Here is a 16,217-nt window from a genome sequence, read left to right on the forward strand (position 1 = left end):
AAGAGGGCGAATTTAGACTAGATATTAGGAAGAAATTATTTACTCTGGGAGCAGTGAGATGCTGGAACAAGTTGGCCAGAGAGGTTATGGATGCCCCCACAGGCATTCAAGGCTAGGTTGGCTGGGAGCTTTGAGCAACCCTGTAAACCATTCTGATATAAATAATAAACCATTCTGAGATTCTATGATCTACACAGTAATATTTACGTAAAAATCTAAAACTCATAAGCCAAAGATTATGAATGCAAGGGTTTTTTTAATAATATTTATGAACAGCTCTTTTAAAAATTACTTCTTTATATAATTTATAAATTTATCTTTATAATAACGATCTTCTCTGTTCCATTGCTTTCAACAGAAATGCAACTTGTTATCATCACAACTCTAAGAAATATAGAGATTAATAGGAATGAGATGGTAAATGGTGCTCAGAATCAATCTATCAGACTTCAAGTCACTTTATTTATGGAAAATCTTCAAATAAAACAGAGAAAATAGTATTTGCTCTTGGGGAATATCTTACTGAAAAAAAATTGTTGGTTTTTTTTTTAATCATCACATTTAGTGGAGGTTGGAGGCTCGAAAGATTCCTTGATGTCAGCAGTAGCTCAGAGAAATATTCCTGAGAAAGATTTCTAGCAATTCCCTGAACAGGACAATTTAGGATATTAGCCCTAAAGACTTTTGCACAGCCACTAGTCTCACCACTATTGGAGACAGCTATGCTTCCAGATGTTAATGTTAGGGAAAAAAAAAATCCATTCCCAAGACTCAGCATCTGCTTCCTGAAATCAACTAAGTCTTCTGTGAATTGATAAGGATATTCAGCAAAAGAAAATGAAGAGTATTGCTTTTTATAGAATAAAAACCACAATGCTTGCATTTATACTTCCACTGAATAGTAACATTCAATTCAATTAAAGAAAGAAGGTGTAAAACCTCAAATTTGCAAGGAATATCAGTTTACAGGTATTAAAATGTAGCTATACAAATTACACCAAGAAAGACCCAAAAACATCATTGTATTGTTTATAGGTGCTTTTCACAGCTTAAAAAACTCCACTTGAAAACTCCAAGTTACCAACTATTTGAAATATTTTACTAATTAATTGTAAAATAATACACTTCCCCTTTTAGGGGTAAAAGGGTAAAAACCTTACTGAAGAGAAAAAGTGAGCATACTCATTTTCCAATTAGAAAATTAATGCAATGGATATTATGTGTTCCCCAGCAATGGTCACCTACATAGATCAGATACTTGACTATTTTTCAAAATTACTAGCAAGTGTATTCTGCTTGCCCACTTTTACGTATAGAGAAGCACCTATCAGTACTTTTCCCATCATTCCATTTCCCACCGAAGACATCCTCTTATGAACATCCTCTTGAAAGGTGGAAAATAAATTGTGCACTGCGTTATTTTTAGCCCAGCTGGTAAAAATCACAAAAAATTGTGAAGTTTAATTCTCACAGCAGCACACAAACAGAAAAATGTAACGTTCACCCCCTATAACAGCTCCAGTGACTTCAGTGGAATTACAGCAAGAAGAAATTTGGCCTGATCTCAGCACAACAGCTCATATGCGTAGCAGAGCTCCTTCCAAGTCTCTGCCATGATTTTTTCTTTTTCTCTGTTTTTTTTTTTTTTTTTTTTGTCTTAAAAAAAAAAAAAAAAACAAAAACAAAAAAGAAAACAAAAAAAAAACACCTTAAAGCAAAGAAATGAGAAGAGATTGATCACAAGACTGTGATCAGGTATCCTTTTTACATATGTATTAGAATTTTCAACTGAGAAGGAGGAAAGAGCAGTTACTACATTTAATTATTTGCAAGAAACAAAATTTGAGTGGCTTGAGTGTTAGAATTCATGGTACATGTGAACTAGCTCACAGAAGTTTAATCATCAGAAAGTAACCACATCCATAGTTAATAGAGACATCATGATACTACTCATAACACTTCCATAAAGCAATGGAAAGCATAGCAATGGCAGCATAGAAGCAAAGTCCTAGGCTACAACAAGCGAGGATATGTTCAAATGCAGCAACCACAGACACAGAAATAGAAGAAAGAAAGAATCTGCTTACCTTTGGATGGTATCAGGTACACAGGTATCTCTTTCCAGGGAGATACCCTCTCATCCACTACCAACTCTTAAATGAGGTCTGGGAAGGGGTAGATCCTGACTCCAGCCCTTCTGTTCATCACTCAGGTGCATTACATTCACCTGAGCTCCCCTGGATTGGCCCTACCTTCCCACCAGGTGCTCACCGGTTTGAGCCACCACTCAGCATTTCCACTACGACTGCAGTGATACTCCTAAAGAAAATCTCAATATTCTTTCTATGAAACATAAATAAGAAGAGATTTTGCCTCTCCTACAGTTTGAGCATCACTTGCATAACGCTTCTTCTCAATCATACAATAGATTTTCTACAGTTGACATTGATTTAATGGTTAAACTTCTTTATACCATCTCATTCTTTGCATGCCAACAAAAATGCCAAACTATTGATCAATTACCATACAAAGCTAAGTGTTTGGCTTTTCGAAACTTCACTGGCCCTCAGCATTGATCCAACATTGACTAATACCAAGGTCTAGAGAAAAGGAAAAAATCATAAAAGTTGTGTACTTCTAAACTTTCTTTCAGATGTTATTAGGCTATTATTATGCTGTTTCTGAGTAGTAGCCATTCTTGGTTAAGCCTAGATTCAAAGATCACTGAAATCAATTATATTTTGATTGATTTCCATGTGCTTTAGAAAAAGCCTTTATGTAGGCAAACCTTTATACAGTTTTTAGAAGAAGCAAGTTTTCACAAGCTAAATGGTACAGGGTTGATTCAAGCAAAACAGAGTCTTTTTGCAAACACAATGTATTAGCTACAGTTCCTAATCCAACTTATTAAAATCCCTACTCAATTTAAAACCACAGGGAAAATAATTAAATGTAACATATCCTACAGCTTCTCTAGAGATGCAAACTTCACTCTGTGAATTAGTATCCTTGCAGATGTATAGTCAGACTGTGCGTCAGTATATACTTTAGCTGATGTATATATGTGTGTCTTTCTGTCCTTTGCTCATCATGTAAAATCTCATCAGTGTTATGGGATGTTTTAAAATGTGAATTATGATGTGGTGCCAGTTAGTCCCCATTTTATAGAAATTTATTTTTAATCACTAATATATTAATTGCATACAACCTTTTTATGGTTTGAGCTCTTGGTTAATAGCATGTATTCTCAAAGTATCTTCCTATTAGATGCATCTTTGAAAGCTCCAAAAAAAAAAAAAAAAAAAAAAAGACTAGTGCCAACATCACATAAAATAACTGCATCCTATTGCCAAGCTGATTTTAGACCTCTTCTCCTTTTTGATAAAACACTGTTGGGCACAATATCAACAAAATTATGTGATTGTGCATGAAAGATCAGGTTGCACTTAATCTTTAGACAATATTGCACTCATTGCTATATTTTCATTTTCTGTCAATTCCAAGGCTTAACATGGTTTCAACAAAGAAAACAGATGTTTGTATTTCCACTAATGATTACGAAAGTGGAGTCTAACAGTGCATTGTTACATATAGTTTCTGATCAAGTTACCTTCTGTGTAACTTCTGTGATTCTCTTCTTTAATACAATGGAGTAGTAATAATTTTGCTATATTTTTAAAATATTTATCTTACAATGTGTGTGTTGCTTAGACCAATTTATAAAAACAATACTGGAACATATATCAACAATTTTAAACTTTTGGCAAACAAGAGTGCTTTCAACTTTCACTTACACTGAAGTAACATCATTCAAGGTCACTCATGCTATATGAAATGAAGTGTCTTCCCATTTTCCCTTCCAGGTTCATCTGCAAATAACTGCGTACATTGCTGAGGCTGGGTCTAGGTTCCATGGCAGATATTTGACCAATTAGTACTTTCTAACAAAGAAACTTCCACTCAACTTTGCTTCTATTGGGCCCCCTTTCCAATTCCAACCTTTTCCTATGCTGCCTTTTCTGTCCTATTGTTCTCAACAACTATGCTTTATACTCTCCTGTAAATTGGAGGATTTTCCGTTCCTTCTCTAAAAAATTAACAGCAATTATTTTCATGAAATAATCACATACATGGTTACATGTATGTGTTACATTTTACATTAACACATTACATGTGTTACATGTTACATTTATGTATGTTACATACATACATAAAAATATACATACGTATATTTTTTAAAAATTAAATATTTAAAACATAAGTTTATTTACAAATGCGCGTCCATGTATTTTATACTTTCACAGTGAGGACCTTTAATCAAACAAAATCAAGCTTACAAAAAGTATGCATATGAATAATAGCACAAAGTTTCCTCTTCCTTTCCACAGTAATAGTAGCAAAACTTTTTTTAGTGTCTTCACTTGGAACAGGCACCATTACCTAATGAGAGGGCACCAACAAGAATTTGACATTCTTACTGCTAACTGACATCTGCCAAGACTGGCTTGCTTCTTTGCTATATTTTCACTGCCAGAATTCTCCTGATTCTTTTTCCAGTTCTTCTTGAATCTATGGTGAGAACAAATGCAGAAAAAGCAGCATAAGGAAGATGCTTCAGCCCTGCTAAGATTTGGCTTAATCATCTTGACTTTTCCTTTTTTTTTTTTTTTTCTTTTTTTTCTTTTTTTTCTTTTTTTTCCCTTCACCCTCCTGCTCCTTCTTCCCAAAAGTACAAGTTTCGACTTCAGAATCTCTATCTCTGAAAATATTTCAGGTCAACTTCAAGCTCCTTGCAGCAATCATAAGAGTTAGAAACTTTCTTTTTGTTTCTCAAACTGAAAATCAACTTTGCTAATCTTCTGGCCACCCTTCAAGCTCCTGTGATACTCTCCACAATACAAATAGTTTTGCAGAAGAGACTGTGACTTGAGTCTTATTGGAACTCATCTACAGTGATTATACAAACCATGGTTTTAGCAGAACTCTTTTGTTTACCATGCTAGTATTTAATGTCTGTATATTAGCACTGCTGAAAACACATTGCTCATCTTTCTTCCCATAGGTCAGATTACATGAAGGGTTGCTGTCAAAGACATACCGCATTTTTAGACTGAAACAATTTCATATAACCATAACCCTTTGTAATGTTACATAAATATAAAGGTAGAATACTAAAATTAAGTTACAGACATTTCTAAAAGATAATGAGTTCCCAGCTACATTTTCTTTCCAGAGAAAGTATTTTTAATCTTTAGAAATACAAGTGAAAGTCATGGGAATAGAACAGAGGTAGAATCCCCAGAGACAACTAAATGATGGGAAGATAACGAATTACTTGTACTGGATATTCTCAGTTCACTGGGAAGACAAGCCACATACTCAGCCTATGTATATAAGCATAACTTAAATGAAGTCAATGACACTACCACTATTTATGCCAAATACAGTTCTAACTCTGATGTGTGCCCCAATTTGTTTATCATACACAGGTAAAACCTCCTAAAGTGCATTTGTAACAGAAGGTAAAAATCAATAGACACTGTGACACTAACTATATAAAAATACTGATAATGCAATATATATCTTTTTTTTCTGACTGTAAGCACTTAAGAGAAAAAGGAAAGCACTTAAGAATATTAATAATTTGTGGACTGTTTCATTACACTGCAAATGTTATGGTGAAGTGACGTGTGAGAAGCTTGAAACTACTGCATATTACACAATTTACCATAACTATGCTCATATTCTATTTCATTACTCTCTGCTTTCATAAGCATACATTTTTAAAAGGTTTACAGTGTTTGATTTGTATTCAAAAGAAAAATCAAACAAAGCATATGTCTTACTGTATTTGCATGTCAACAGTAGGATCACAGCAGAAAGATTTGTGCCCAATGTTTACTGGATGGTGTCACGTGCTACTCTAAATTACAACATCATGTGCATTTAGCTGCCAGAATTGGACCTTTTTATTGAGGTGCAATTGCCAGAGAAGTAAAATAGAAGGAGCTTCAGCTATGTCTGAGGCTAACACATTACAATCAGTGCTACTACTCCTAAAAAACATTTCAAGTGCAGTTATTACTACTAACACAAATTTTGCTCAGACAGTATTCCTAAATCAGATAAGAAAGGTACAATATCATGTGTTCTCATTTTGTAATAGAAGCATTACTTGTGTTTCCTATGTGAGATAATAAGAAGAGTACTTTCCCTAGAGAACAGGCTAGCCTGAGAGAAAGGTATCTCACTCATTTCTACAAACCCAGTTCATCATGTGTTTTTGCCTTCTTCACTGCTCTTACTCCTGCCTAACATCAGTTCTCTGTCCACAATGCCAGACATTCCTTGGTGAGGAAACAGCTCTACACACCAAGCATTTAACAGAGCACCAAGTATTTAACAGAGAATTGGAAATATTCTCTGTGTTCATCAGTCTCTTCAGCCTCACGAATCCTGGATTTCAATTCAGTAATCAAGGAATGGTAATTGAAAAGATCTGTGGGAGTAGTACATTCAGAGATTTTGTCAAGAAACCAAGGATGTCATGCACATCCTGGAGAAAAATGGCAGGAATTTAGCAACATACCATGTATTTAAACATAAATTAATTTGCATTTCAGCTCAATTTCACTGCTTTACAGTCTGAGAAAGCACAGCACTCACAAAAACCAAACAAAATGTTTTGTTTTCTCTATCTGAAGGAAGGTCAAGCTAAAAAACCTGACAGTCATTATTTGATTTTAGGCACCTGCTTGCCACCTTCCAACCTCTCAAGGAAACAAAAAATATTGTACTTCTGTCATTTTTTTTATTCTTAATGCTCAACGTACTTTTCAATAACATAAACAAGTGTTGAGTTTTCATTAGGTTACAATTTGTTTCCTAGGTATTCTTAAGCAGTAGTGTGATAGATTCAATGTCTGTTATTTGGCCCAATCCCTTGAAGACTCTGTTGAATGAGCAGGATGCATGACAACAGAAAGCCAAGGTGACAGGCTTAGATTAAGCTAATACACCAACAATAGCATAATTAGTCAAGAATTAGCAGCAAACCACACTTGTATTGAAACCTAGAAATAGCTGAAAGTAAAAGGAAACCCTATAACAATACATCGGTTTGATAATAGCAAAGAATGATTTAATGAAAGAATAAACATTCAACCTGCATTCACATTTCATGTGAAGTGCTCTTGGCTGCTAAGAGTTGAGAGCTCTTCACATGGAAGTAACATATTTCTAACTCTTTCAGAGATGATCAACTGAAGGAGACCTACTAATAGCTACACAGAGCTGTTGCATTGTCCTTCTGCATCATCTATCCACTTATTCTCAATTGACATATAAGTCTGCATTTCCCTGCTGCTGCATTAACCAGTCTGAACACAATGAGTTGGACCCTCAGCTGGGGAGAAGCAGAAGACAGTTTGCATAATCTAAAGGACTGGTCCATAATATTAAAAAAAAACCTTTATTTGGTTTACTGTATCTATAGAGTTATGTAAATACAAATCAGTTATCTTCAATGCTTTCCTCTGTTCCCTCTGAATGCTGAGAGCACTTTCACACAAGTATGGAACAAATGCCACGGAAGGATTGCATGAAGAAAAAAATTGATACTTTTTATCTGTCATGGAAGGTCTGTAGAGAATTTTGTAAGAAATGCATCAACAGTGAGATGATAAGAAACTGCCTCCCAAGAACTGCTCGTAAAAGAGGCAACCAATTAGCAGCCCTTTGCAAACCCACTACTCTTTGTATGCCTGAAGACAACTTCTCACAGGTAAGTAGGCCATCTTAACAGAAAAGCAGAAGCTGGAGCCAGAACGTTATATGCAGGTGACAGGTATATTTATACTGATTAATTCTCAATTTTTGATGCTTTCTTATTATGACAGGTCATTATTTATTTTTTTTCTTTTTGGTTAGATGCATCAAGGCCCAGATGTTCATTTGTTAGACTTCAATTTATTGTACTAGCCTCAACTAAGCAACACCAGTTTATTCTTCTCGTAAACAATTCATACCGAACAGACAGTATAGGTGAACTAGCTTCTGAAGGTCATCATCATCAATCAAAAAAGGAAAGTCCAAGCAGATCAAGGGAGGTGATCCTGCCCCTCTACTCTGTGCTGGTGAGACCTCTCCTGGAGTACTGCGTCCAGATGAGGAGTCCTCAGTACAGGAGAGATGTGGATCTGTTGGAGTGCATGCAGAGGAGGGCCACAAAAGTGATCTGAGGGATGAAATAACTCCTCTATGAGGACAGACTGAGAGAGCTGAAACTGTTCAGCCTGGAGAAAAAAAGGCTCCAGGGAGACCTGAGAGCAGCCTTTCAGTATCTAAAAGAGGGGAAATTTAGATTGGATATAAGGAAAAAGTATTTTTTTACAATTAGAATGGTGAGGCACTGGAACAAGAGTTCCAGTGGAGGTGGTGGATGCCCCGTGCCTGAAGACATTCAAGGTCAGGCTGGACAGGGCTCTGAGCAACCTGATCTAACTGTAGATGTCTCTGTTCATTGCATGGGAGTTTGACTATATGATCTTTAAAGGACCCTTCCAATTCAAATGATTCTAAATAATCTAGAAGTGTAGTGACTAGCACTTTCAGTTTAGAAGACATCTAAAGTAGTAAGGGAGGCAGGGGGGGAGGGGGGGGAAGGAAGGGGAATCACCATTTTCTTTTCCTTACTTGCACTAATAAGGAAGACTCTGACAGTCAACAGAAGACACTGAAAATACTAAATAAGGTTTCCCAGCCAGTGGGAAAGCATTGTGGGGAATTTAAATAAGCAAGAAGAAAAGCTGAAAAAGAGGCAAAAGGAAGGTCCTCTAATAATCTCTATAGATCCAGCACATGGCTTCAGCATCCTAAACCCAGAGGCAAGACACATCCACCAGATCAAAGTTAACAACCAGGAAATATTGGTTGTTAACACACACAGTGTGCAAAACTACACTACAGTAGGGTTTTATTCTTGCTACTGCTGGTGATGGAACAGTAATGAGATTTTCTTTCTTGACAGAAGACTGTAGTATGCTTTTACCTAGTAGCTGGTTCAGTACCTTTTCCAAGCCTTAACCTCACATAGGTTCTTTCTAAAACAAATCTTCTATTCACTGTAAAGTTTACTCAAATGATCATGTGTCCCGGCTACATTTATTTTAGTTCAGAATTCTATTCCTATTGATGAAGGCTTCCATGCACTTCAGGAGAAGTGCAAGAATCCTGAGGTAGAAAGCTACGCAAGAATTTGCCAGCAAGGAAAATTTTCCCTGATTTCAATTAAAGTGGCATATGCTCTTAGCTATGCTATTTCCTCCAAAATATTTTCTTTTCTTGTTTTCCAACCTTCTTATTTTTAAACAATTTCAAATTGCATAATTTCAAACAACTATTTCTAGGTAGTAAATGAATCTAAATAAATTTTAAACCAATATAAATGTCAAATTCTTTGGGAGGTAACAAATCCTGTTCCTATGTCAAATCTTTGTAGAAGAAATTCAGTTCTGTCTCTATTTTGATCTGTACACATATAGTAATTTCTATTTGTAGTGTTTACATTTCAGTACTTATTTTAAACATTTTCAATACTCTCTAAAATGAATTTGGAAAGTCCACAGGGATATTCCAGAACTGATTAAAATAAAAAAAAAAATCTCCACAAAAGGAAAAGGAATTAATATTCCACCAGCTCCATATCACTAACATTATAGAACAATCAAAACAAGGAAATAAAATGAAACATGGTTAAGATAAACCACGAAAGTTACTTTGCAAGAATTTTGTCAATTTTACCTCATTTGAAAAAAAAAAAAAAGAAAAAAAACTTTTTCTGTGAGATTTTGTCTTCATTGGCAATGCATGTATTTTGCAAGTTTATTTTACTTTCAGGCTTTAACAATTGCAGATGTGTGAAGATGAAAATATAACCCAAATTGCATGTAAATTCTTGGAATTTGTGCATCATTTCGTGGACTGTTGAACTTGTCTTTCACACATACATATATGTGTTTTGTAACAAGGATACAAATCACCTCCATGATATATCTGAAATATTCAAAGTGATTGCACAGACAGTCAGCTTTGCAAATTCCATTAAATACAAACACAAAGTTACAGAGCTGACAGTGTCAAATGGATCTGAACTTTTACTACCATCTACTATCAGAGATTCTTGATGCCAGACATTCTACAGTACTTCACATGCTTCTTTGGAAAGCACTTTGTACTTTTCCATACAAATACATGTCCTGAACTAAGATCTGTGAATTTTCTTGTTTCACAGATAAAAATTAGGTACTTAACTCTCTTTTATTTCATTGAAGAAAATTAGTAAAATAAAAATCTCTGAAAAATCTTCATGATTTGATATGATAATCTGTTGTGCAAGATTAAATTCAATTTCAGGAGAACGAAGGAAAAAACCTGTTTTTTAACTAACCTGAAAAAACATGGCAAAATGCTGTTCAAAAGAAAGTGGTCTGTAGTTTTTGCATGCTTTCACTTGCCCCTATAGGTTATATCAATAGATTTATGTTTGTATAACAACTAGAGGTGGTAAATAAAAATTATTTCTTATGAAAAAAATTAACAGGTTTGTTTCCCTTAAGTATACATTTCACTGTACATTAGATAAAAGACTAATGTTGACGGCCATGAAAAAGAGGTGTAGAGCATCTACATGGGAACCTGCTCTCTCTCTCTTTTTCCGCTAATTTGCATTATGCACAGTGGAAATACAGTACAGTGGAAGGCTTCCTTCTGGGAAAATGAGCAAAGAATCTGTAAGTTTGTATATCCAAAGGCTATTTTAAGAAGGTTGTAGTGAATGGGTGCATTCTAACACTATCTGAGAATAATTCCAGCATGAATTAAACATGAGAAGTAGTTGTTTAAAGTTTTGCTGGTATTGCAACAGAATGTGAATGATTGCTGAGTAAAGTATAAAAGGATGGCGGATTATTAAACACAAGCAGGCTGGCTAGACCCCAGAAAAATACTAAACCTTATGAACAACAAAAAAAAAACAGGCAGATGGCAGTGGCTGGAAAGCACTTTCTAATCAGTAATACAATGTTTACAACACTGCTATTTATATTTAATGCAACTCGGAACTTATAATTCTTTGGCTCCATCATGTTTTCTTCTTATCATCAGATTCTTTCTTTTACTATCCTATGTGTACAACTAACTGATCATAATTTTTCCTGTCTTCAATTAAAAAAAAACAACCATCACCAAGCATTAGATTTAACACAGACTACAACATTAAAAACTGAAATATGTTTCAAAGCTTGAAAGAATATAAGTTGGTTACAGATGTAAGAACAATGATGTGTGATGACGATCACACTTCTTCAAAATGATCATGCATTTCCATTGTATTGGCCTCTGATTATATCTTTCAAAATATTAAGAAACCTTCAGTATGTTAGGATTTTTTTGTTATATTTTTCAAAAAGGCAGTTTCAGAGCCAGCAATTGAGCAGAGGTAACCTCATGCATGCTTGAATAGAAAACTCACTGCAGAAAGAATTGAGTACCTATACAGATGACAAAAGGAATAAGAACGTGTTTTTCAAAGCCTATTTAAAAAAATGCAACTCTTAAAATGGGTTGAAACTGAAAAGTAGGTGCATGTTGATTCCACATCTAGAAAAAATAACAATAATTCACATACTATCTTTCTGAAATGTATTACAAACTCATCACACATACCCAGTGACCCAACACACTCTTATCTGCATAATACTTGCTTTTAACTTCTTATTGTATCTTGTGAGAGTTTATTCTAACTTCTGTAAGGGAACACTGACTTTAAAGTTTAATGATCTTTTTCTAATAGAAAATGCAAGTGCGTATCAGATATCTTCATATGAAAATTCTACTCAATTTGGGTTAGAACATGTCAGCTCTGTCAAGGTCTTCTGCTTCAGAAGAATAAAAAAGAAGCATCATATTCCCCTACTGACCCAAAGTATGGAGGCTGAATAGCAACAAGGGTAGAATGAGGAATATCTGGAGCCCTGGCTCTAGATGCTTTCCCAGGCCAGAGATCTGGGACTAGCCAGAGCACATCATACGAGCAGCAGTAAGAACAAAGTCCTCTGAATCTCTTCACATTCATGCAGATTTTGTGTTACATACAGCCAGACAAGCAGGAAAAAGGCATTAAGTCCAGACTGCCTGCAACAATGTCAGTGGCAAATATGAATAAGCCCAACAGAAACTAGCAAAAAAGAAGAAGTGATACTCAGGAGAAAAAGAAAAAAAAAAAAAAAAAAGAAAAAAAAAAGGAAATAATTCTCCTCTTTTGCTATCCCTTTCTCAATATTTTGATGATGAGTATCTGCTCTTCTCTGATGCATTTTTCCAGGGCAGCAAAACTATTGCTGTGTTGCAACCTTAGAGTGAGCCTAAATTCATTACTGGTAACAGTATTTTCTATATAAAGATATGTCAAAATAATGACAGCACTGAATGTATAACTCATTCTTATAGAGCATGTGATATTTATAAGACTTAGATGAATTCAAGTTCTCCATATTTAACAAACAAAATCTTTTTGATATGTGTAACGTGCCACATAGTATGAATCACAGATTAAATTACAGATGCACATGGCATACAGTTTAGACTAGTCACCACAACAATAAGCCTATGCTCACTTTTTATGATCAGTCAAAATGAATCACCAATCCACTAAATTTCAACTTTTAGCATGTAGTAAGATTATAATTAAACTAGATTAATTAACATTTTATTATAACATTTATCACAGTAAAAATGCATTTGCTCTGCTTATGTCAGATTATATATACACATCTTCTATAGAAAAACTGCAGAACCTCCTTTAAAATATGATCTTCAAGAATATTTTCAGTAAGAAATACTAAATTTCTTTATAAGATATTATTTTTGAGAGTAAAAAAAAAAGTATTTTGAGGAACAAAGAAAAATTATATTCTTAACTTCAGCCTTCTGCTCCACAACTGATAATTGTTTGCAGACCATACATTTGATATCTAAATCTTGTTCAGTGGCCTTCATTCATGATTGTAGATTGATACAATCCTCTCTGAAAAATATATTTATCTTTTGCAATACCCATCAAACACTAAATACCTAACTAGGTTGCAAGAAGAATCTTTAATTCTATCATTTTGCTCTGGTAATTGCTTTTGCTTCTTTATGTTTAACCAGAGTAAATGAACTATAATTTAAAATTTCTCTTGACACTTGCTATCTGACATTGTGTAAAACATGAACAAGGTGGTGAATGCTGAAAAAGGTAACTACAACAAAAAGATGTTAAACTACAAGAGTATATTTTAAAAGGCTGATGCAAATTCAGAAAACAGGGCTAGGATTTCACCCCTAAATCAGTTTCCCAATACTGAGGTGCCATATATTCTATTTGGATATGCAAGTAGCAACTAGTCATTTTCAACTAATTTTTTCTTGTAACACTAGAAAAGAAAGAGCATGCTCCTGTCACCTCTTGCTTAGCATGTTCAGACACTGGGAACAAGCAATAATTCTTCAAATCAAGGGACAGGTAAATCTTGTCTCTGCAGAAGTCTGTGCATGCTAAAATACCCATTGCATAATGTATCCCAAGTTAAGCCTTCCATTCTGACGGATTTTTTGGCCTTCAAGTTCATGGGATTTATGTACTGCCTCTTAAAAAGCATAAAGTGTTGAAGGTTTGAGACTGGAAAGCCTTTGTGTACCCAAAAGCAGCTGTATACATATGTTTTGAACACTATCACCTGCACATACAGTTGTCAGAATTTACACTTGCAGATCTTGTTAGGCCAGGTGTTTTCACACAAAAAGGGAACCTCTGCAAAGGCCCTTTGAAATCAGGAAGTTACAGGTTCACCTGTGACAGTTTTAAATGCTGGCAACAGTCACAGCATAAGGTAAGATAATAAAGAATTATCTTCATATAATCCCAACAACAGCAAAAATATATTGATCCACTTTTGTCAATATTACTTTTGTACTAAACAATTCATGTTTTTCAGCAGGTCTTTTTGGGGGGAGGTGGTGAAGAGGGAAAGGGTTGATTAGCACTTCAGCAATAAATGAAAGAATAAATAATTAAAATAAATACTACCTACTCATTCTGCCAGCTTCTGTAAAAGTCTTTTTAACCAGTTAAAATGCATTCTGCTTCCAACTGGGATGAATGTTTACTGCTTGATTTTCAAACACAGTGCTGAGGGATTATATTGTCTTTAAAGATACAGATGTGTAACTTTCACTCTTCAACAGAGCTGGCATACAAAGCGCAGAATGTATTGCAGAGGATCACAAGGAACATTCTATGTCTTTAGCAGAGGTATGAAACAAGAAATAAAACACTTTAAATCAGTCAGCTGCATGGGTGAGGGGAAAAAAAAAAAAAAACATCTGGACATTTGCAAAGCCTCAAAAAATACCTTATTTGACCAATGGCAGCTAAACTGTGCTCCATGCATACTTACAGAAGACAGCAGACAGTTTCTAAAACTATGTTAAGGACTACTATTATTGCCTGATGGACAATATTAATTAGTAAAGTTCTTACATTGCAATTTTTTCTAGTTAAATATTCATTATTAATATTTGGAACAACTTAGTCCATATTGGAAAGACATTTTAAAATAAACGAATAGTATCTATATTCAATTTTTACTGAAACCTTCAAAGTCAATATCTTTTTGTGTTGCACACACAGAAGAACTGTGGGGCATGATTTTGAGGTTAAATAATGTATGCTATTCATAAACTGAGGTATTCATATGATAATTAAAGTTCTATGCATGATGCACAACAAGATGTGTAGAAATTTTATATGAATAAAATGAATGAGGAAACAGAAATAAGTTAGAAATTGCCTGCTAGAAATGTCAAGAAAGCCAAGGGATTTTTTAATAAAAATCAAGCAAATATTCAGCTCCCTGTTTCACAAGAAATATAGGGAAAACTGTATCTCTTAAAGATACAGAAGAGTCCCTGAAGGTTAAGATCCTGAATTGATAAACTCTGCAGCTGTTCACTGGTATTTTTAGAGCACAAGCCAGGTCAATTTTTTGTATGTAAATGTGCAGTTTATGGACTTAGATTAATCTATGCAAAATGTAGACATGAAGCTGCTCAGAACTCATCAACAGTAGATTTTTCAGCACCTGAACAGTCTTGCAGAAGTACTGAGGAACTCTTCTCTTCTGATTCAGCTGCCCAAACACAATGCAAGTACAGTTCTCAAGGTCCTAAATTACTGATCAGTTTATTATCCTTTATGAAAAGTCAGGGGCACCATTCGTTGCTCCTCATTTTCAGGTTACCAAAAAAGAGTTTCACCTTCCCAAACCTAGAGGAAACTCTTGTCCAGATCAAAGCTTCATTCCATAGTATCTGCTTGCTAGCTCCCAGTATCTCATCTCCTGAGCCATGATTTACTCTTTCACTAACCAGTGAAAGCAACGAATACAACCCCTCTTCCCTCTAGCGACCAGCCCAGACACTGTTCTTCAAAAAGCAGAGAACACTCCTGTTCTCCACCATTCCTACTTTCCCCTAGTTGTCAGTGGGCTTTCCCATGCTATTCTCACCCCAGCATTCCAGGAGCATATCCCATGATCTTGAGTGCAGCTACCAGAGGCAACTAACAGACACAGCACTTTGTGCAGCAGTTTCCAGACTTTTTAGATCTTGTAAATCTCCTCAGAACATCTTCAAGGATCATTAAGGAACTATTGTGAATCCTTTAAAGAAACTAGCAGTGCTTTCTGCTGGCAAGTATAGTAACAGGTTGCTGCCATGTCACTTCAAGAAAACTCTGTTGTCAGCTACTCTTGACAAAAGTATGCTTGAACTTTTATTCAAATACTTTTTGATGTAGTGGACCTATAGTATAAGGCATGGCTCCCAGCACCTGCTGGATGCTAGCATATTCGAGGCTTCATCTCAGAGGATGCAGGTCTCTACATCTGGGAATGCCTGGGGTCTCTCGCAAAAGATGAGGAAAAGAGAGGGCGTCCTCATCTGCCAGGAGCAGTGCTGGTGGTGAGTCTGCAAAGTAGAGGAGCTTTTGTAGGATTTTTGTAGGCAGAATGCAAATACAGTGTCAGAGGAGAGGAAAAAGACCAGATCTTCTCTGAGATCCTGCAGGTAAATCTTCAATCCTCACTTGTACTGGGAGAGGGGCAGACAGAGAAAGA

This window comes from Lagopus muta, chromosome 6, assembly GCF_023343835.1.
Source record: "Lagopus muta isolate bLagMut1 chromosome 6, bLagMut1 primary, whole genome shotgun sequence".
NCBI classification, from domain to species: Eukaryota; Metazoa; Chordata; class Aves; order Galliformes; family Phasianidae; genus Lagopus; species Lagopus muta.